Source organism: Eubalaena glacialis, chromosome 20, assembly GCF_028564815.1.
Source record: "Eubalaena glacialis isolate mEubGla1 chromosome 20, mEubGla1.1.hap2.+ XY, whole genome shotgun sequence".
Lineage (NCBI taxonomy): Eukaryota > Metazoa > Chordata > Mammalia > Artiodactyla > Balaenidae > Eubalaena > Eubalaena glacialis.
Window position 1 is genome coordinate 373,395 of NC_083735.1, and position 22,181 is coordinate 395,575.

At 37.1% G+C, this 22,181-nt stretch overlaps 1 protein-coding gene across 4 annotated transcripts in view; it reads right to left on the bottom strand.

Moving 5' to 3' along the window:
* Nucleotides 1–22,181, bottom strand: part of LOC133081392 (teneurin-3) — a 319,076-nt gene that overhangs the window by 180,258 nt on the left and 116,637 nt on the right. For all 4 annotated transcript variants that reach the window (XM_061177486.1, XM_061177487.1, XM_061177485.1 and 1 more), the window contains one exon: nt 4,330–4,567. The gene's annotated coding sequence lies outside the window, so the exon portion shown is untranslated. Of the gene's footprint in view, nt 1–4,329; nt 4,568–22,181 lie in introns of those variants that run through there.

Genomic DNA, 22,181 nt, shown 5'->3' on the forward strand with positions numbered 1-22,181 from the left:
GTTTACTGGGTTTTTTTTTTTTTTTAAACAAGTGGAGATGGTGAGACTCTCAAAGATTAAGAATTTCTTAGCCTAGATCCACAACTGATTTTGAAGATTATGTTCAGTAACTTTAGCTTCTTCAGTTTTACCTCTCCTTACTGTATTTTGTGATTTTCTCTTTTCCCACAGGTGTCCTTGGGTTTCCTCAAACTATCTTTAACAAAAGGATATGGCATTACTCAGTAAACTTAAGTCAGTAGATGACCTTCACAGGTATATTTTACTTACAGCTGTATCTTTAATTATGGAGGATCTTACTACTTACTGCCTTGCTAAAGGTAGCTGGTTATCAGCTTGTAGGTGGAGGTACAATTTTTCAACTGGGAAAGCTCTACCCTGGTACTATACGGCCAGGACGTGTGTGTTGCTGCCTAGACTTCTAATAGGCAAGGCTGACTCAGACCTGATTGTCTTTCCTTTTCCTTAGAACCATTTAGAGTGAAGATAAAAGAGGGGGAAAAAAAGGAGAATATCTTACTTTAGTAAATGATACTTCTGTTTAGGTATTTTTTTTTTTTAAAGATGTAGCAATTGATCTCATATTAAAGCAGCCCAAGACATCTTGATATTTGAATTAAAAATGCAATAATAAAAAGGTAATTTAATATGCAATTTCATACATTAATAATTAGAAAAGCATTGCTGAGCTACAAGGTAAAAAGCTATGGGAACGTCACTAATGAACTATCAAGGCCAAAGCAGACTTCAATAAACGAGACTTTAATACATCTTTTATTAAATAGCTACACATGAACCACTTGGTTAACATCTAATAGGTAACTACTAAGCTACGTAATTCACATATATAAATGAGCAACTTGCAGGCAATTAACTTTACAATTGCTGGAGGTCAGGCTTCTCAATGAGAGTCTCCGTACTGCACCTTTAAGTGGTGCCAGCCTGAGTCAAGGGCACACTTTTCTTCAGCTGCTCTATATTCTGGTAGCAGCTATTATTATGTACGGAAGCAGCTGAAGTATAAAATAAACAAAGGATAAGCTATAGGCTATCAGATGCCCTAAAAATGTATTATACAAAGGACAAGAAATACTGAGCTCAAAGAAAAGGAGTCTTCAGGAAAGTTCTAAGCAAGTACTGGTGTTCTGTCTAGGCCCTGATTGTTACTTTTAGGAGATGATGAGATAATAAGAATATGCTTATAAACGGCAAATGCTTGTTCGCATCTTGACGTGACTCTAGATCTGAAACTCGCTGGAGATGGGTGACCAGAGCTACTCTGTTTAGTGGGTAGAAGTGCACAGTACACAATAACATCGACAGTCTCCAGCGGCAGCAACGGCTAAATTCATTAGAGAAAGGACATACACGCTTTTATGGAAGCAAGAAACTGCTGGTGGGAAAACATGCTTTTTACTAAATCAAAAGGAAAGCTATGTTGAAACAGATAGGACACATCTTTTACGTCTTCTGTACCAAGTTTAGGTGCAAATGACTTGAGATTTTCATGGATTATTACATGCCACTTGTAACCAACTATTATCAGGATATGCTGAAAGGAGAAAAGGGGAAGAGACAAAGAGAAAAAAAACAGAGATTCTTATCTACACAGAACTGAATTTCAATCTTTATAGCTTACATCCTTTAAATGACAGTTTCAGAAAAGTGACAATCAGTAAGATGAGTCTATGTATAAATAGCAATAATTGCCAAAGACGAAACTCTACACTAGATTAAAAAATAGTCAAAGGCAGACACAAGTCTGGATAAAGTTGTTAATATAGTTGAAACTGAGAATCATACTCAATAGGGAACCTTAACTAAAAAAGGAAAAATCAATGATAAGTAAGACTGGTTCTTCACCTCAAGAGTTCCAGCCAAGTGAGACTATTAAAGAAACCACAGTGGCACTATGTCAGTACAGTGTGAAATTTTCACACCTCTGCCTAGGTTGATTCACTGAGTACCTGCAAGTCGAAATGCCATTTTTTTTGATTAGTAATATTATAAGATGTGAACATTGGAAAAGGAGAAAATAACAAAATTATACTACAGATTGAAAAATTTTAGCATGATGCACAATTTTCAAATTCATTATACTTTCTTTATATGTGTGTGAGAATATCAACTGACAGATTTTCTTACTATGTCAATTCATAAAACTATAAAATGTAATTCCATTGATGGTTCACTAACGGTATTGCTTTGAAATGGAATTTCAAATGGTACGGCTTTGAAATCGCCCCGAGAGTGATTTCTTAAACGGTCTGAATTTAGAGAAATCAACTACAATTTCACATATAGCTACTGTGGGTTGTCCTCTAAGGAGCTACTTTCTTCCCTAACTTCCCAGCAACAAATATTCATTAGCACAATATGAGGAATAACAAGAACACACTTACCTTTCCCCCAAATTATTCCAAATATCTGCTCTATAAGACATGGCTTCAAGGAATACCAACTTTCCTATCACCGCTTTTTGAGGCTTTTGTGCTAACTACCACGTCCCCGAAATTAAACACATTTCTGATGACCTAACTTGGCATATTTCATAAATATTTGTCAAAACAATTATTGTCAACTACAATGCAATTATCCATATTCAATTTGATGACTCAACTGGAAAATTACTTTTTTCCTAATAAATTTTTTTTCCAAATGACAATAGTGCATCAGTGTTGATTGTTCAGTGTGTCCTAATTAATGATACTGAGTAAATTTAGCTCTGGGCTAAGAAAAAAATCTGTGTACGTGATTCTTTGTCTTTAAGTGAAGAAACCTGCTGTTTGCCTACTTCTCCTGCACTTTCTAACTTTTCCCAGAAGAGTGTTCAATATTACAAAATAAATAATAAAACCCAACTACTCTTGGCTGACACTGTAGATGAAAAGACAAGGGTTTTTTGGAAACTTCTTTTTAGGTCAAGAGTAAAAGAAAAGATAGAAATATTTTTATTGTTGACAACTAACTGTGAGGACATCCTGCTTGCTCATCCTCAGGGCAGAATTGGCTTAGATCATGCAATTAATGGCAAAAAAAAAAAAAAAAGCAATTAATTCATCACGAGACCCGTTTTTTCACCCAGAAGCTAATTTAAATGGTGACTTTAGCCAGGGGCTCTAGAGGGCAGGGCATCCTCCCAGGAGGTCCAGAGCCCTCTGGTTTCTGGCTTTATGTGGTGATGAGTCTTTTTCTCTGAACCTATTGGAACCTTAGGGCAGGAAAGAAATAAATACCAATAGGAGTGTTAGAGGAACACTGCTGCAAAGCTGCCAATAGGAGACCCATGAGTTAGGACACCACACTCTTTGCTTGTGTGATACGTGATACAAAGAAGATGCTGACTGTTAAGGTCCTGGCCAAAGGAAGAAGGTAAGATTTTCTGTACCCAGAGATATTTAAAAATGAAATGAATTAGCTCAAAATAGCTCTTACTGATCTACACTCTGGTGTGAGCAGGTTGCTAACTGTAGCCTGAGATGTGCTAGAAGTCATTAAGAACCTCACTGAAACACCAGTATGTGTCAGAGAAAGAGCACTGAGCTGGCGAAGCTTCTGGAAGCGAAGGGGTCCACAGGCCACGCTGAGAGCGGGCCGTGCTGTAGAAATGGGGCAAAATGATTTTGTACAGTTACAGATTCTCAGCTGCATGGTGATGACCAGAGGATGGAAATTTCAGGAATCATAAGGAAGAATTTTCTAATAGAATTGTCTAAAAATGACTGGAAATAATGATGGAAGGAACCTTAAAGGTCCCATCTCCCTCATTTTGCAAGAAACTAAAATATCCTTAACAGGCGGGCCTCTGACTTGTGCTAAAGCATCATCAGCGGGGGTCCACTACGATTTTAGGATGTGATGGACAAAACGGAGTCTGTGAAAAGCAGGGATGTCTGGAACCGAGGAGATGCTCAATATAATCACTGAATCATGGGACTGAGAATCACATTTACATTTCCATCCTTTTCTCTACATGCCTGATCATCTGTAGATAAGAAGAAAAATGGTAGCAAAGAAAAGTTTCACTGAAGTCATTTATTCTCATCTCTTGTAGACTACAAAATGTGTGAAAAGGATAGGAAAGTTCATTGGTCCAGCAACTAAAAGAGTACCAGTCATCTGGAACTGTTTCTAGAGAAGATAAAACAGAGAGTATATAAGAATGGTAAATCCGTCTTGGTGAGGAAAGGGTTGGACTAGTTTATCTTTCCATTTCAGATACTTAAAAAATATGGTTTGTTGACTGTTGTCAAACATGCATTCTCCATGCAGGTACATTGTGTGGTCCTAACAATCAAATACTCTGAAAGTCTCAACTTCAAGGCTTACCTGCTTTCCAGTGGTACATTACTGCCAAGGACCCAGCTGTCCTGCAGCTGGACGGACTCGGGTGTGGTTTGCAGCTCGGCGGGCAAAGCAGCCGGCGGGGCCGGACTCTGGTTCCTTCTATTGGTCAGGGAGTTTCTATTGAGAGAAGTGATGGATGGATGATGCTGTGCGGAGTGTTGCTTATGGGAAGGTGGCAGAGGCTGCAGGGTGGATTGGCCTTGGTTGTTTGCAGGTTGCTCTGAAAAAAGAAATGGAAACATTATATTTATGTGTATGTGCACATACACATCTATACACACTACCAATTTCTTGGGGATCCACTGTAGATGAATTAGCATTAAAAACTGCATGTAAATCCATAACCTAATACATTTGCATATTGTTCTATTAAGCGGGTGTTCAGTGACATTCTCTAAGAGCAAGTCTACCCTTGATACACAAAGTTCTAATTAATATACCACAGATGGTAAAATTGCTTTTGGTTTTAATTTGATTCAGATCTTTTTTTTTCATCTGGTTTTATTAACACCTACAGAAAACAGCATCTGACCGCTCCCCTAATGTGCCTTTAGATTTCAGCTTTTTTAAACAAACCAACCCTGAAATTAAATGGGTAATTTCTGTAGAACACAAAGGTTTTGGAAATGCATATAATCCCTATAATTATTTAATGGAGTTTTTTTAAGCTTTATTTAACTGCAATAAATTATTACAAGCTAGTTGCTAAACAGCAGTAGACTAGTTCAGCGCATTTCAAATAAGGCAGATCTGCGCTACGATCTACTAATAGACGTTAAGTATTCTTTAGCAGAAGGTCACTCTGTGAAGCAGATGTTGTTTCATGGATATTTAACAGACTGAATCACAGCTGATTACAACGTCAGAAGACTCATATACTTAATGACCGTTACATCCATTAGAACACATGCAGAACAGATTTTCCAATTTCACAGTATGCAGTAGAACTACATTTTGGTGTAAGTCATAAGTGATCAGAGCGACTCATGCCACTACGTCAGTGGTACAAATATTTTGTTCTAAACCGGAATCATAAGGGATCTAGCAAGTTCAAAATATAAACACAACAGTGGGTTGTAACCAGGAAAAAATTCTCTAAAGCTAATAAGTCCTAAGTTAAAACACGCAAATGAATGGAACATTTGAGACCCACTTCTCATTCTCATTACCTAGCTTTGGACATGCTAGAATGCACAAATACTACATTTTAGCCAACAGACAGATGACTCCTTAATTTAATGCTAAACTTATGGTTCCGCGCACATGTCAATTTTTGACTGACTTCAGTTCAAAGTGCAATATAATTCTAAAGTGATGTATTAAATCATGCTATTAATATAAATGCACATATTGAAGGAGAACAGGACACATAGCGAGTATCTTTCATCTACAGTGTGAACTCTAGCAGTGACTGTAACACAGTCTACCACTGTAATTCTGGTTGCATGCAATGGATACATGATATGTAAGAGTTTGAATACATATTATCAAACCGCTTTACAGGGTACAACAATTAAAATTACTCCTCCCACAGTGTATAATATTAGTAACACCATGTTTCCAGGGGTCTTAATAATCCGTATCACATCATTTAACAACTAATAATTTCTTACTCTTGAAATGAGGGACAGAGATCACACCTAAATCTATGAAACAGAGTTGCTTCCTTGTACAGTCACTATTCTTGAAGATTCCCATTCTGGAAACTATAGAAATCTTACTTGGTCCACTGTTTTGGTGCTCATGAAAAATTACGGAAGTCTAATTCTCAGTTAAAGTGAAATTAGCCTTTGAAGACATGGCAGGGTTAAAATAGCACATACAGTTTTAATCATGTGAGAATAAAAGAAACAAACAGTTTAAAATTCATGTAAGATTTACTATTCAGGAATCATTTAACTACTTAGCTTTGTTGTTCTTAGCATCAGTGCATATGATTAGAATCTCTATAGATGTCTTTAAGGAACATTTCAAGAAGCTGTTTATAAGATGACATATAATAAGCTACAGTTACGAGGGCCTAGACTAGGTCGGCCTCATAACAAAGAGAGAAAGAAGAGAAACATTTCAAAAGGAAAAGTATTAAGACTGTGCCTAGAAAGCAGCAGATGACTCCATGTTTTTAAGTACAGCTCCATGAAAGAATGGTTTTATATTATAGATAGGTTACATAGAATAAATGATATATCAGATATTATACTATGTCGAGGGAAGAGCAGTGTCGTAGAAGTCAGGGTACCAAATTTACTTCCTAACTCTGTCAGTCATCATGATAGTGAGCCTCTGTTTCTTCAACCGTAACGTGGGAAATATTGCTGGCCAAAAAGTTTGTTCGGGTTTTTCATAGCATCTTACAAAAACCCAAACGAACTTTTTGGATAATCCAATACCACTGTCCCATCCAGGTATTAGTGCAATCTAAAGATTCAATGAAATGCACTCATTCATTCATTTATTCACACACTTAGTCATTCATCCCACAGGCATTTATCAAGCTTCTATGTTCTAAGGATCTGCTAAGTCAGTAACAGGTGAAAGCACTGTGTAAATGATAAAGCATTATAACTATTAAGATTGTTACTGAAACATTAAAAGATTTAAGGTCTGTTATCATCATATATTTCATTATGTTGAACTTAAGATTCTTATTCTTTTTTAGTTTTAAAAAATTTTTTATTTTTTATTGAAGTATTGTTGAGTTACAATGTTGTGTTAGTTTCTGGAATATTCTTATTCTTAAATCAAAATATAAATCGTGGGTTAAAACCTTCCATTTAAGGTTTTGAAACTAATTAGTTTCTGCTGTTGCTTTCTCTGGATTCACTCATTCATTCAGCAAGTATTCATTAGGAACTTAAAATGTGCAAGATATCATGCAAACATCCTTCCTTTTTCCAGTTGTCTGAGGTTATTTCAGCACACCGTGTTCTGTCTGCTGGGACCTCTTTTGATTTGACTACCTAATTAGGAGGCCTACTAATAAAACAAATCCAGATAATGAAAGCTAGGTTCAATCTAAAATTTGATGGAACAGAATAAGTGCAGAGTCTGAGCGAGATGGGGTGGATGGCCAGAAATTTAAATTCTGGCCATCACAACCAGAAGCAAAATCCAAGGATTCGGTTGGAGGTCAATGCTAGTTCTAGAGATTCTGGCTTACAGGACGTGAGAAGTAGCTGGCGTATGTATTTATTTTTACCGACTTATTCAAGATAGATTACTTTTATAAAGTATAACAAGATAAAATAAAATTGAACATAGAGAGGAAGATAGAATAAAAGAAAACTGAAAGTGGGAAAGATAAAGCCAGATATGAGGTGAGTGGACAAAATGCCTGCTGTATATAGCTCTACACATTTTTAGAGTAGGGTACAAATCTGGCTCTAAATTACCTTGTTGCAAAGAGGGAAAAGAGGGAAACATGACCAGTTACATGATTTGAAGTGTTTTTAAGATCAAAAAGTTTGCTTAAGAAAAGTACTGAGAATAGAGAGAACATTCTCTTTTCACCTCATAGGAAGACAGATGAATATCCAGGGAAGTTTTATGAGCAAGGTTCAAAGTGGGCACAAGGAAACAGAGAACAGGGCTTGGACTTGGAGACCAGCACTTAGAATCTAATATAGGTGGGCAGATCCACCCAAGAACAACCAAAACATCAACTGTAGCCTTTGCTTTAAGCTAATCCACTGATACAGGCTTTGCATAGGCTTGAGAAAAAGTTTCAGATGAGACCTCACAGAGTCACCAAGTTCAGTGTTCCTGAAACATAGCTCTGAACATGTCATTTTATTCCTGGAAAACTCCAAAGGCGTTTTGCCTATAAAGCATAAAGTGAACTCTAAAGGTGAATGTGATACTTGTTCAAGATATCTTTGCAAACGTTACCCCCATGAATCTCTTGATGTATCCCCGTTCTAGTCAAGCTTGCTGTACCCACTATATCTCCACCACAGCTTTCCACTTCTGTATAGTGGCTTCTATTTGAAAGACATGTTCCTCCAACTTTCTATATCCAAACCCTGTGTATGTCAAGCTCTAAGAATGATGACATCCCCTCTGTTTTCTTCAAGTAGAAATCAGTTATTTCTCCTGAGTCTTCTTAGAGTCTTTTATCTTTCTTTTCTTTTCCTTTTTTAAAATAAATGTATTTATCTTATTTTATTTATTTTTGGCTGTGTTGGGTCTTTGTTGCCGTGTGCAGGCTTTCTCTAGTTGTGGCGAGCGGGGGCTACTCTTCGTTGCGGTGCGTGGGCTTCTCATTGCGGTGGCTTCTCTTGTTGCGGAGCACAGGCTCTAGGCGAGCGGGCTTCAGTAGCTGTGGTTCGCAGGCTCAGTAGTTGTGGCACACGGGCTTAGTTGCTCTGCGGCGTGTGGGATCTTGCTGGACCAGGGCTCGAACCCGTGTCCCTGCATTGGCAGGCGGATTCTTAACCACTGCTTCACCAAGGAAGTCCCTTTTATCTTTCTTTTCCATGGCTCTTTTCACTTTTCCCTCTGTATTATACTACTTTTATAGGTTTCATGTCCCCTGTTAGACTCTCTATGGAGAGTCACCTTGGAACCCGTAAGGACCACACGATGATAGATACTCAATAAATATTTGTTGAATGAATGACCATTGGTGAAGAAGTCAATGAAGGGAGAGTTGAAGTAAAAAGTGGGGCCTGCTCATATGGCCTTTTCTTTTCTTTCACTGAAATATAGTTGATTTACAATGTTGTGTTAGTTTCAGGTGTACAGCAAAGTGGTTCAGTTACACATCCGTATTGACTTTAATTGCAAGGTAATTTGCAAACATGTCTTATTTCCCCAACTAAGTTCTTAGATCCTGAAAGGCAGGGACCCTAACTTAAAGCTCTTTGGATTTTTCAGTGCCTTCACTAAGCCTTGTGCTTCGAAGACGCCTAAAAATATGTTGAATGATTGGTGATATTTAGGAAATAACAGGACCTTGGGAGGGGGGTGTCATCTCATCCAGGAAGGTACCATGTGACTCACTACAGAAACTGGTTTTTTCAGAATATTTCTTTTGAATCATGGCAGATGTTCCAATATTTAAAATCTACCTTTTAAGATGTGTGAATAATGGAGAGATTACCTAAAATATATAAGAATATATAAGATATAAATATATAAGATATGAAACAATACACAAAATACATATTATAATTTGCTAAGTATAGTATGTTTTCCTTATATTTTAAAGCTTATGATTAAAAATCCTCCAAATTAGATATTTTAGAAAAGATGTAGGTTATTTTTTCCACGTAGTCTTCCCTACTTTTTAAAAAAAAAATTAAATTCTTGGCACTATGCTTACTAGAAATTATATACTGTACCTCACTAGTGCTGTTTCTTTCAGCCTACCTTTCTCTGTTCAAGTGCCTACCGCTCATGTAACTTTCATGACAGCCTGACAGTTGCTTGTTTTTATTTGATAAACTGGACACAAATGATAGCAGCTATCTGTTCAAATTCACGTTATATTAATAAACATTACATAGACTCCACTTCGCTCATTTCACTCAGCTCTCTGCCACCAAAGAAGTTAGCTCTTCGACAGAACATTGAAGGCCATCCCATTAAACCTATCCGCTGGGGGTAAGAGCCTGGATCATAAGGTACACAGTAAGGTGTGCCGCCTACTAGACCACAAAAAGCTATTTGACAATGCAGTAGATTCCAGTTTAATCAAATTATAAAACCCAATTCCAAGCAAATGAAGGCATATTCACTGAGCTCCACAGGGGGAAGAAAAGAAACTTTTGACCACTTTCCTGGATAGCAACTCTGCTGTATGAACCAGTGAGGTGGAGGGGCCGCAGAGACAAATGACAATAAACACGGGAGACTTATTTTTCATGGGGTGTTTTCTTGAATAAGTTACATATCTCTCTGAGCTTCATTTATTTTATAGTGCTTATTTAAAGGAATCTAAAAAATACAGGGCCTGACATACAGTAAGTGCTAAAGGCAACTTATGAAGCTGGAAGAAATAGGCAGCTTCAGGGCAGAACATCATGAGGGAAAACAAAGTAACTCAAGAGCCTTGTCCGCAAGAAGTAAGAACACACGATCCAATATCTCTGAAGAGGAAACGTTTTTCCTTTCACAGGCAACAAAGCAAGAATCGGAAATATCACAGGCATCAAAAATAAACTACTGTCTTGGCAGTTCCCAGAGAAGAGGGAATCTGATCTCTTAGTCATGAAGTTCAGCGGAGCCTCTTTTTCCCATCTACTATAACCACAGAATCATGCCAAGAATTTGAAAAAAAAAAAGAAGGAACATCTTTTTTTTTTTTTTTTTTTTTTTTTAACCTAACTGGGCATATTTGCTGGTTTGAATTTTTTTTTTTTTTTAAATTAAAAGCCACTACAGGCAGCTTCCGGACAGCTAGGTGCAATTCAGCTCAGCTCTCTCTGGTTCACAGCCTTGGGCTGCGGTCTTCGGGGGCCACAGTGGAAAGGGACTTTCAAACAGGAAAGTGGGGAGAGAAAATAATAGCTGCTGGGAGATACAAATACCTTTGTGTGGGTGTATGTCCACATGTGCACATGTGCCCTTTAAGGCTTTGTCGGGCTGGCTACAAATGTCCCCAGGGAAGAAACACTCTATTCTGGAAGGGAGATAGAAGGCTAGGGGCTGATGGCTGTGCTGCCTTAAGATCATTGTTTGCAGTTTGAGTGGAGTCGGCTAACAGAAGACAAATGGGTGATGGAAGATGGAGGACTGGAGAGAGGGAGGGGGAGGGAGGGGGAGGGAGGGAGCAGGGAGATGAAGGACAGGGGATGAGGCTGGGGGAAGGGAAGAGAACCCCAGAAGAACAGAAATGTTTTCAACTTGACCAACTACTAGAGAACCGGAGAAGCATTCTTCTTCCTGGGGCTTGAGAACTCTTGGATACCGAAGACAGCGAGCTGAATGTACGAATAAACTCTGGTTCTGGCCCCCCCAGGAATTTACAAGATACACAGACCGCGTTGAACTAGACAAACATTTCGAAGGAGCCACACCCGTTTACTGGGGATTAGCAATGGTGGGGTTAAAGCCTTTGTTTCTCTACCACCAAATTCATTCATTCCCACTTTGCTTCCTGGCTGTATCTTTACCTTCTCCCACCTGTCTCAAGCAAAACTGAAGTTCTCTGCAAAACTGACCTCTTTCGTAAAACAGGTCACCAAAACAAAACCTGTAAAACACTTTGCTGTTGTATATTTTATTACCATATTAATCCATCCATGTTACTGCAAATGGCAATATTTCATTCTTTTTGAAGGCTTAGTAATATTCCATTGTAGATATATACAACGTCTTCTTAAGCCAATTGCCTGTCAATGGGCACTTAGGCTGTTTCCATGTCTTGGCTGTTGTAAACAGTGCGGCTAGTGACCAGAGCTTGGAGTGGATGCTCCAAGTATACAAGGACCAAATCATCGTTAGCTTTTGCGTTTGAAAATCCCAATGTAATTCTTAGATTTAGCTTAATCTTTTGCTCCATTATCAACTAACTCAGTGGCCTTACAGAAGTTGCTTTTCCTTGATTTTCTAATGGTAAATTTTTCTAATGGTAACAATGGTAAACACCTCCTTCATCTGGCTACATTTCAGGAGCTATTAGGAAAGGCGTATTACAAATACAAAGTATTTTATGACACTGAAAATAGTACACTACATTAAAAATATCTCCTTTGCTCAGAAAATATCATATATATTGCAGACATTTAGTTGGCATTACATCCCTACGGAGAAAAAAATTAAGTAGCAAGAATTTTCCTCATAAATGGGAAAAATTTGAGTCAAGAAAATATGTGTACTTAGTCATACCACAACTCAGTGGAGCCCAAACTGAACGAAAACAGTTACATATTCAAGGCGCTTTCTTCTCCTCTCCTTTCTCACCCCCATCCTCCATACTATAATAAAAAGATAAGAAATGGTATAATGGAAATTAGAGAAGAGAGACCTCACCTCCCTCAGAAAATCACTTTCACATAAACTTGCTCCTCTGGTTCATTGTTTTATCTAGCGATTCTCACACAAGCTAAGTATTTGAAAGTGAATTGTCCATTTACATAACTCTGCAAGCCTTCGGTTAAAATATGGCACTGTGTAAAAACTGTCACCACAGTTTATCTGTCACTTAAACATTTCTGACAGTTGCACACAAATCAAATGAAAATTTAAAATGTGCTTTAAAAACCATAAAATACTATATACGTAAACAACAGTTCTAATCACCGTTATCATCAGACTACTGATTGTAAGGCTATTTATATAAAGATATTTGAGTATGAAAAACCTTGAAGATAAACAAGAAGATGTAAAAGGAAGATTTGTACTGGCCAGAAGGCATTATTTAATCAGCACAGATGAACTGATTTACTGTACTTACTGAGTTAGTGAGAATTTGGTTCTGTTTCTTTAGGGTCATTCCTTGAAATGAGGATTAGAAGAAATCATCAAGGTCTGAGTCTTTTCAACCTTTGCATTCTTTTTTCTTTGAAAGTCCATTGTACTTTCTATTTCAAGCAATGTGGCAACCTAGATTAGCTGCCAACTCCCTTGCTATGAAATATCCAGAATTGCTGGGTAAAATATAATAAATACCTTTTGGATGAATTCATTTAGTGTATCTATTGTCTAACATTTGCCAGGCTCTGTTCCAGGCATTGAGGATACAGCAGTGAACAAAACAGCCAACAATCTTAGCCCACCAGTGGAACGTGAACTTTAGATTAATATAACTGAATTAGAAAGAAAGGATGGGCCAGAAACACAGGGGAGAGAAAAACTGTTGCGTGCACATGAGCCAACACTGTAGCTTCCCCAGGGAGACGTGCCAGTCTCTGTAATATTTCAATGTACAAGCAAGAGTCAAGAATTCATGCCTCAGCTGTTACTGAGACCCCTACATACAGCCTGGACACTTAAAGTGCTATACCCTCAGTCTAAGAGTAGACTTAAAAAACCTTCTCATTGCAGAAAGACAACAAGGAATCTTGCTGTGCTGTCTTGAACTTGGATGGGGAAGAAAACAACTCGTAAAAATTTCACCCGGTGGCCTGGGCTTCTCTGGAGTTGGAGTATGAAGTCGAAACTTTTACTATCAACATAGTTCTGGTACCCCCAAGCCGAGAAATTAATATTAAAAGTGGTGCTCGTCAGCAACACTACCCCCCTCTCCCCAAGGACCCAGAAGCAAATGCAAAACTTGTTTAGAAGAGTATTCTCTCAACTCAAGTCACAAAGGATTTCCACAGATAAAACCCTACTTTCAATGAATTTACAGTCTAAAATTACAAAACTTCAGAGAAAACATCTACCTTGAGTCAAAATCTACAGACAAAACAAAAAGCAAAAATTTATCTCCCTGAACTTCAGATAATATGGCCATCAGATAAAACAATAAGTATGTTTAGAATGATTACAGATTTAAAAGAAACTAGGAACATGAGAATAAGAGACCATGAAAAAAGAAGGAGCGGTTACAAAAAAAGGTAGAAAGTGTATGCAGACACTGAAGTTAGAAACGTATTGGGTGGTTCAAACAATACATTAAATACAACTGTAGAGAGTACCAGTGAGTTGGAAAAGAGATCTGGGAAAATCACTCAATTGGCATCAGAAAGATCAAGACTGCTTAAATATGAAAGAGTAATTCAAAGACAAAAAAAGACAGAATGAAAGAAAGCTCAATATACATTCAGTGAGAGTTCCAGAAGGCAAGAATAGAGTTTTCTTTGGAGCTATTTAAACAGCTTTCTACAAAGTTCCTAATACCACACTGATGGCTGTCAAATTATAGAGAACGTAAATTTATTCAACTCTTTTTCATGTCATATGAATTATCTCTGCTATTCTCTTTTTTGTTACTGTCAAGCACCCTAACCTACTTTAGTGGGTGGAAGCAAATGGAAATGGCTATCCTCTGCTTGTTAAAGTAGTTCCTCTTTCAATATACTTAACGCCAATAATGCCACAGACACATTATCCTCTACGGAATTCTTAGTTTTCATAACCATTTTTTTTTTTTTACAGAAACATACATAAAACTTACATATGCATAGAAAAATGGATCTAAATACCTTTCGAATGTCTCAGTATATGTTTCAGGATATTCTTCTACCCATTTAAAAAATATTTTACCTGAGAGAGTAAGCAAAAAAGGAAAAATCTGTCCCAATCTTGACAAGGAAGAACTGCTGACATACAATCAATAGACGCTTTTCTCTCCTCTCTGATTTCTTAATGGGCATTTGATTTTAGTGCAATTAAATTTTACTGGCTTGAAATGGAGTATATGGTATGATATAAATAAAGCACATTTTGGAATATGGATAAGAGTAGGCTGGAAAGCAACTAAAAGCTATTACTATGTGATAAGTGGCTTATAAAGAATAAGAAAAGCGAACTGAATATTCCAAATAATGCAGAATTTGTTACGCTTTTCGGATAACGTATTCTTTATCACAAAGAAAATGTCTGGTATAGAAGAAAAAGTACTAGAAAAGGAAACAGGAGACGTAGGGTTGAGTACTTGCTTTATCTGACTAAACATAACCACATATAAACCAACTAACTTCTGAGCCTCAGTTTTTCTCCTCCTCAAAAAATGGTGCTGGTGGCGGGGAGGATGGGTCATGCAGTGAATTCTAAAGATTTTAGCTTTATTTCAGGCACTATACAATATTTTCTTGAAACATATTAGTGTATGTTATAAATATTAAAAATTTAAGGTAATTTAAAAACCTTATCATAGTATCTTAAGTTATACACGTAAAACATTTAAGGGACATATAGTAAAAAAATTACTTCACTTCAAATGTAAACATGAAAACTCCACCATATTAATTCTTATCATAAATACTCTACCATATTATCTTATAAATACTGAAAATAATTTTTTTATTTTCTAAATAAAACACTCTGTTACCTTATGTTGTAACTAGTAACATCTTAAGGTACATATAATAAAAATCATTTTATACCAAATTTCAATTTACTTCAGATTTCAATTGTTAAAACTGCTTGTGAAAACAGCTATGTAAAAAGCCAGAATGGAACTTTCAAACTTAAATAAAACTGACCCGTTTTTGAAAAGTTATGATAACAATTATAATACATTTAAAAAATTACAGCTAATTAATCAATTATAGGAAAAAGATTCAGCCTACTTTATCTGAACCTTTTTCTAATTTTTATTTTTTAAAATATTTCCGGAACTATAGGAAAAATAAGTGACTAGAGAATACACAGAAAGTACCCAGCAACCCTGCTGATCTGGTTCCCCCCCCAAATATTAACTTTGCCACTGATCTTTTTCCTTAGCATATTATTTGATTTCATATTTGTTATCTGGCAGCTTATTGAGTCCATATTGCCTGTCGATGTCTTACATAGAAATAGAATCAAATTTTTAGTTTCCTTCCAATCATATTATGGCCTCTAAGCAGAGATGTGTGTTATCACAAACATTAAACATTACCTAGATGCAACATGGACGGAATGGAACCCACTGAATCCTTCCCATTCTTGGCATTTGCAATGAGGGTGATCTGTTAAGTGGAAACCATGCTATGATGCTCTTTGATTAAAAAGGAAATAGAGTCATAGTTTAAGCTGACATATGCATACTTGCTGAATTCCCTTCTCTGTCATTATTAATTTGGGGATAATGTGTGTGTGTGTGTGTGTGTGTGTGTGTGTGTGTATGCGTAACACTAAAAGCCTCTTCCCAATAAATATTTTTCTGCTGCTTTAATGACTGAGCACCGATGGAGAGCAGGATGGTACAGTGAAAAGAATACTAAATCTGTGAGATATTATGAAAGCCAGTACCAAAATGAGATTATGCATAGGGAAGTGTTCCATAAACTGCAAAGTGAGGCGCTTTTATTGTTTGGAAGATCAGCGATATGTATTTTCTGAGGCTTTGCTGCACCTTTTAAAATAGTGAGCATGATTTGTTCAGGCTGGAAGCCTGCGTCTTTCTATAGGATGCTAATTGCCTCTAGAAGCCTTCCTCTCAAAATAGAGGTTGAAAAAGAAGCTGGTGACTGAGATACCCTCTCACAGATCTTCTGCTCTTTTATTTCATGAGTCTACAGATTTTTTAATGCCAGTTGATTAAAATTTTCCATAGAAGAGGTAAATAAGCAACAGATTTACGGCAGAGAAGAATACGAAAGACCTGGAGTACTCGTCTGCTCATGCTGCCATAACGAAATAGTGCACATGGGGTGACCTTAGCGGCTAACGGGAACTGACTTTCTCATGGTTCTAGAGGCTAGAAGTCCCAGACCGAGGTCCAGCGGAGCCGTTTTCCTGGCTCGCAGGAAGAGAGCCCTCCTGTGTCCTCACAGGGCTGGACAGAGAGCTCTCTGGTGGCTCTTCTCATCTGAACACTAATCCTATCAGATCAAGCCTCAGCCTTACCATCTCATTTAATCTTAATTACTTCGCTAGAGGGCCTATCTCCAAATACAGTTATGGGGGGGGCGCTTAGGGTTGGGGAAGTACGAATCTGGGGGTAGGGCAGGACACGAACATTCAGTCCCTCACAGCTGGGTTCAAGCTCCCTGTCTGAAATTTAGTAACTGTGCAACTCTGAGCAAACCAATTTCATGTTCCAAATTCTCTGATTCCTCATCTGTAAAATGGGGGTAAAATGTGGGGATTAGAAGACATAATGTATATTAAAGGATTTTTATAAACTATGATGTGCTATTTTAATGTAAGGTCTTAATTTCCAGACTTTTCCCATTTATTCAAATAAAGCAATAAAATTTTTTTTTATCCTTTTTTTTTTAGGCCAGAGAAGATGTTTATGTGTGAGTATGCCCATAAGATAATTTCCTTCTACAGGGATGTCTTTAAAGACATTCTCTTCTCATTTTTAAATTTATAAAGGCAAATATACACCTAATTATTTTTCTACAGTGTCTCTTAATATCATTCAACTAGAGTGTTTTCTTAGGATAACGTATCACTAGCATAAAAGATGGAAAGAAACGTACATTATTAGAGAAATAATTCCCTGTATTTGCAGGGCAGCTGGCTAAAATGTATTTCGATCCTGTAGACTGAACTCATACTTTAAGTACTGAATTGTATTCTTTGCATTTAAAGCAACACACTAGGAAATGATGTTCTCACGGAAACATGTGAAAATGTAAAGATGAATGAAACAACTTTATGCTTTATGGCATTTACTTTGAAAATCTGATTAAGATAGATGTCTTTAGCTCATAATTCTTCAATGTCACATTGTCAGAGTTCCCATCAGCAAGATGTTTTAAAGGCTTTCGATTAATATTGCATGCCAGAACTGAAATTACATCCTTTGTCGTTTAGTTCTTAATGGTGCAAGTGATATCTATCAAGTAGTGTTATATGAAGCGTGTGTGATTTTTATTGCAGGCTGTTTTCACAAATCTTTTTCAGGTTTCACAAAGACTGCTTGGGGTTTACAATAAATATGTCCTTCTGTTGAAAATCATACTGATTCTTAAAAGAGAGGTGAAACTTGGATTATTAGAATTTACTTATCGATAAAAAAACTTCTACTTGGATCTGCTGTATTGCCATTTGCAAGTAGTCTTGAATATATCTGCTTTTACCCAAATCTTTTAGTAAATCACTGTTATAATATATGCAAAATATGTGTCAAATACACATAGCTCACAAAGCCTTCATCAGTAAGCAAGCACATTATCTGCCTGGTAAGGAAAACACAGTTGGGTGTGGCTACAGTACACACTAACTACGGAATGTTGAGTGGGATTGTGCTGCAAAAGTACATGTCTTATTTTTTAAAATATAATTACTAATTGATTTTTAAAGAGGAATCTAGGGTCCTGAAAAATAATTTCAAAATTTCTGAAACTCAAGCACATCAAAGACAAGTCAATTTCATTTATTAAACACCCAGACTCAAGAAAGAATCTTACTTGTATATAGATTAGAAAGATACAGGTAAAAAAAAAAATTCTTGGGCTTCCCTGGTGGCGCAGCGGTTGAGAATCCGCCTGCCAATGCAGGGGACACGGGTTCGAGCCCTGGTCTGGGAAGATCCCACATGCCGCAGAGCAACTGGGCCCGTGAGCCACAACGACTGAGCCTGCGCGTCTGGAGCCTGTGCTCCGCAACAAGAGAGGCCGCGATAGGGAGAGGCCCGCGCACCGCGATGAAGAGTGGCCCCCGCTCGCCGCAACTGGAGAAAGCCCTCGCACAGAAGCGAAGACCCAACACAGCCAAAAATAAAAAAAATAAAAAAAAAAAGCTTAAAAAAAAATTCTTATATTGATATTTTATATATACATACATATATATATATATATATATATATGTATATATATATATATATTTTGTTTGTTTTTTGCTTTGAACACAAGCCAACATATTTTGATCCTGGCTCTATCATTAACACATTCTACTCCTTCAGTCTTGGTTCCCTTTACCTATAAAATTAAGGGGTAGATTATGATTTCTAAGGTCTTTTTTCCAGTTTAAAGAAAATTCTAAAATCCTATAGTGTTTTAGGTGTGTGTGTGTGTGTGTGTGTGTACATATATACATACACAGTTTAAAGCTTTGGCTGCTAAAGTCTCAAATGCTGTTATGCCTTGTCACGTTGTTTTACAAAATACAAATCTTCTCAAGATAAATCAAGTGATCAAAAACATTACAAAGGACAACAGCAAGGGGCTTATTCTGGGATGTGTTTCCCTTGGGCAGTATCTACATAGTTGATGTAAGAGAAATCTGGCTACATCTCTCCTGAGTGAGCTGTGGTCTTTAGGGACCTCACAGACATGGCTTTTGCCAACTATATGTCTATTATAAAGGAGAATAAAAATATTAACATTAAGATCGACATTCTTATTCAGCAGTGCCCAGCACATTCATCTTGTTTGGATAACTGCACATTTAAAATTAGAGTCTCCTTACCAGGTTCTAGACGTTAGGGAATAATGCACATGTAGAAAAGGGTTTTCGAATTCTAATTCCCCATATGGCAGATCACTGCACTTCTCATTAATTCTATAAGGAAGAGCTTGCCTTTTCTACTATGTTTACTTGAATTTTTTCTACTGTATGTGGTTGACTGAAAGAATGGCAATAGTTCACTTTAAAAACATTCTCTCCATTAGCTAGGATCGATTCTTTTAAAGCATTCCAACACATCCATATCCACTCTGTAACAATTCCTTTACAGCTGATATTCAAAAATATTGTGTGCTTAAAAGATAATGCTCGGGCTTCCCTGGTGGCGCAGTGGTTGAGAATCTGCCTGCCAATGCAGGGGACACGGGTTCGAGCCCTGGTCTGGGAAGATCCCACATGCCGCGGAGCAACTGGGTCCGTGTGCCACAACTACTGAGCCTGCACGTCTGGAGCCTGTGCTCCGCAACAAGAGAGGCCGCGATAGTGAGAGGCCCGCGCACCGCGATGAAGAGTGGCCCCCGCTTGCCGCAACTAGAGAAAGCCCTCGCACAGAAACGAAGACCCAACACAGCCATAAATAAATAAATAAATAAATAAATAAATAAATAAAAAGATAATGCTCTTCACGTTAAGAAACTACATATGTTCCCTCTATTTTATGTTTTGTTTTGTTTTTTGCTAGCTATAAGTAAATTAGTTTTACCCAGTAATTCCAGAAAGAAGTTACTAAAAATCTAGCCTCAATGTAAGCTTATAGATCCTAAATGCCAAAGAGGGGTTGCACAATGGAGAGAAAAATGCACAAAGGAAATTTGTACTCACTAAAGCTTATTAAACTATTATGCTATGTGTTCAATATACATTCTTTAATCTCATAGCCACCTTAAACTGTCAGTATTTATTCCTGTTTCACAAGCAGGGGGGGAGAAAGTTCTGAGAAATTGAGAACTCTGGCATGGTCACAGAGTATGACTCCAAAGCTTTTCATACTAATTTACGCGGGAATAATTATTTTTGTCAGTTTTGTTACAGGCATGTTGTCAAGAAGAAAATGAAGAGGAAACGTTAGCTTTAAAACAGGTCTGTAGAAACTCGATATTAAATGGAAAAAACACTTGCTTTATTCTGAGTGTGGGGTTGGAGAGCCACCTAGTAAAGACTGGTGTAGAGACCAAAACCCAGCAGCAAAAACAGAAGCATTCTTTCTTAATAAGGAAACTACGCTGCATTTTAAACGGGGAACATAGATGAAAAAATAATTTGGGTGTTATTTTCAGTTTTATAAAGAGTTTAACATTTTTTAGTATGTAGGCAGTGTTTTGTCTCCTTTTTAAATTTTCTGAAGCCAGTTTATCTCTTTCATGCTAAGAAACAAAAATATATTAGGTTTAAAAAAAATCTCTAAAAGAAATGATTAAAAAGAATACAAGATCCTAGATACTATTGTTTTTCCTTCCTGCCCTTATACTATAACTTGGGGTTGGCAGGTTATTTTTACAAACTCACAATAGTTGCTAATGTAAGCATACGGTATTTTTTCTAACATTTTTGATGGATTATTAGAGTTATCAAATCAAACAGTACTACAAAGCACAATCCCATAGGCTCATCTTTGATTATCACCACAATTTACTGAAAAATATTTGAGACAGCATTATTAAAAGTTAATGGCCTTCTGGTTTATAAAGAACTGTTATCTCTTTAATTTCTTACTTTGATCATATACTGCCATGTTTCTATTTTTGTGAGGGCATCAAAATAGGGTCAAACAATTTCACATATTATATTCAAAACAAAACAATATCTGCTTCCCATTATAACTTCTTACTTCTTTCCTGTTATCTTAAAATAATGGATAATTTTGATTTTTCACCGAATGCATGATCCAAAAACCGAGTATGAGAACAGAATACAAGTATGGTTTATATTAACATGTTTAGTAATCGGCGTTTTGCACGTCAATGCGATTCGAGGTAGCACACTTTAAATACGTAATTTGACTTAAAAAGCACCCACCAAAATCGAGTGAGAAAGACAGATGCAATTAAATGATTATTCAAGCAAAGTAGCAGATATTCTAACAAAGAATACTAATTAACTTTCAAACAATGAGAATTGTGAAATCCAAGTTATACACTGCACATTACTGCACACGTAAAAATGGAAAGTGACCGCAGAGCCACTCTTTAAATTCAAAAACGTACCACCCATAATTAGCAATCAAAGCGGAATCATGAAGTGTAGCCGTAAACATTTTGCCCTGGCGCTGGGTTAAGGCAGGTAAGTTGGCTGAAGAGGCGGTGATGTCTGCCCTGCCCCCCTTCATGCTTGTTGCTCACAAAGACGAGCAGAATAAAAACACTTTCTGATTTCAAGGCAAGTCAGAAATACGAAGATTTATAACTGGGCAGATCTAATGGAGCTGTCACAAAGGGAAGTTACACTCACAATGAAGCGCTCACATCATGATCTAGTGTTTATCCTAATTGGGAAAAAAAAAAATGCTTTGGGAAGAACCCTGCAAATGTTGTTGGGAGAAGAGACTCACAATAAAAGAGGAAGGGGAAGAAAAAAGAGAGCTCGGGAGGGTTATTTCTTCAAAGAATTACAGCTGAGGTCACAGATAATGCGGTGCACCAGAAGACAGTGAGTTTAGGATAGCACCTTCCTTTAAGTGCTTTATTCCTCTTTCACTTAGAATGGAGAAAAGAGTCAGAACAAGACAAAAGACAGCAAAAGAACCAAACTTCCAAAATAGCATTACACGACATTATTAATAGTGTTGCACGAAGAGAAATGACAGCTCTCAAAAGAGTACTTTTGTCTCTACTTACGTTAATTAAACTCCCTAAGCTTTAAAGTGAAGTTGAACCTTTTTTTTT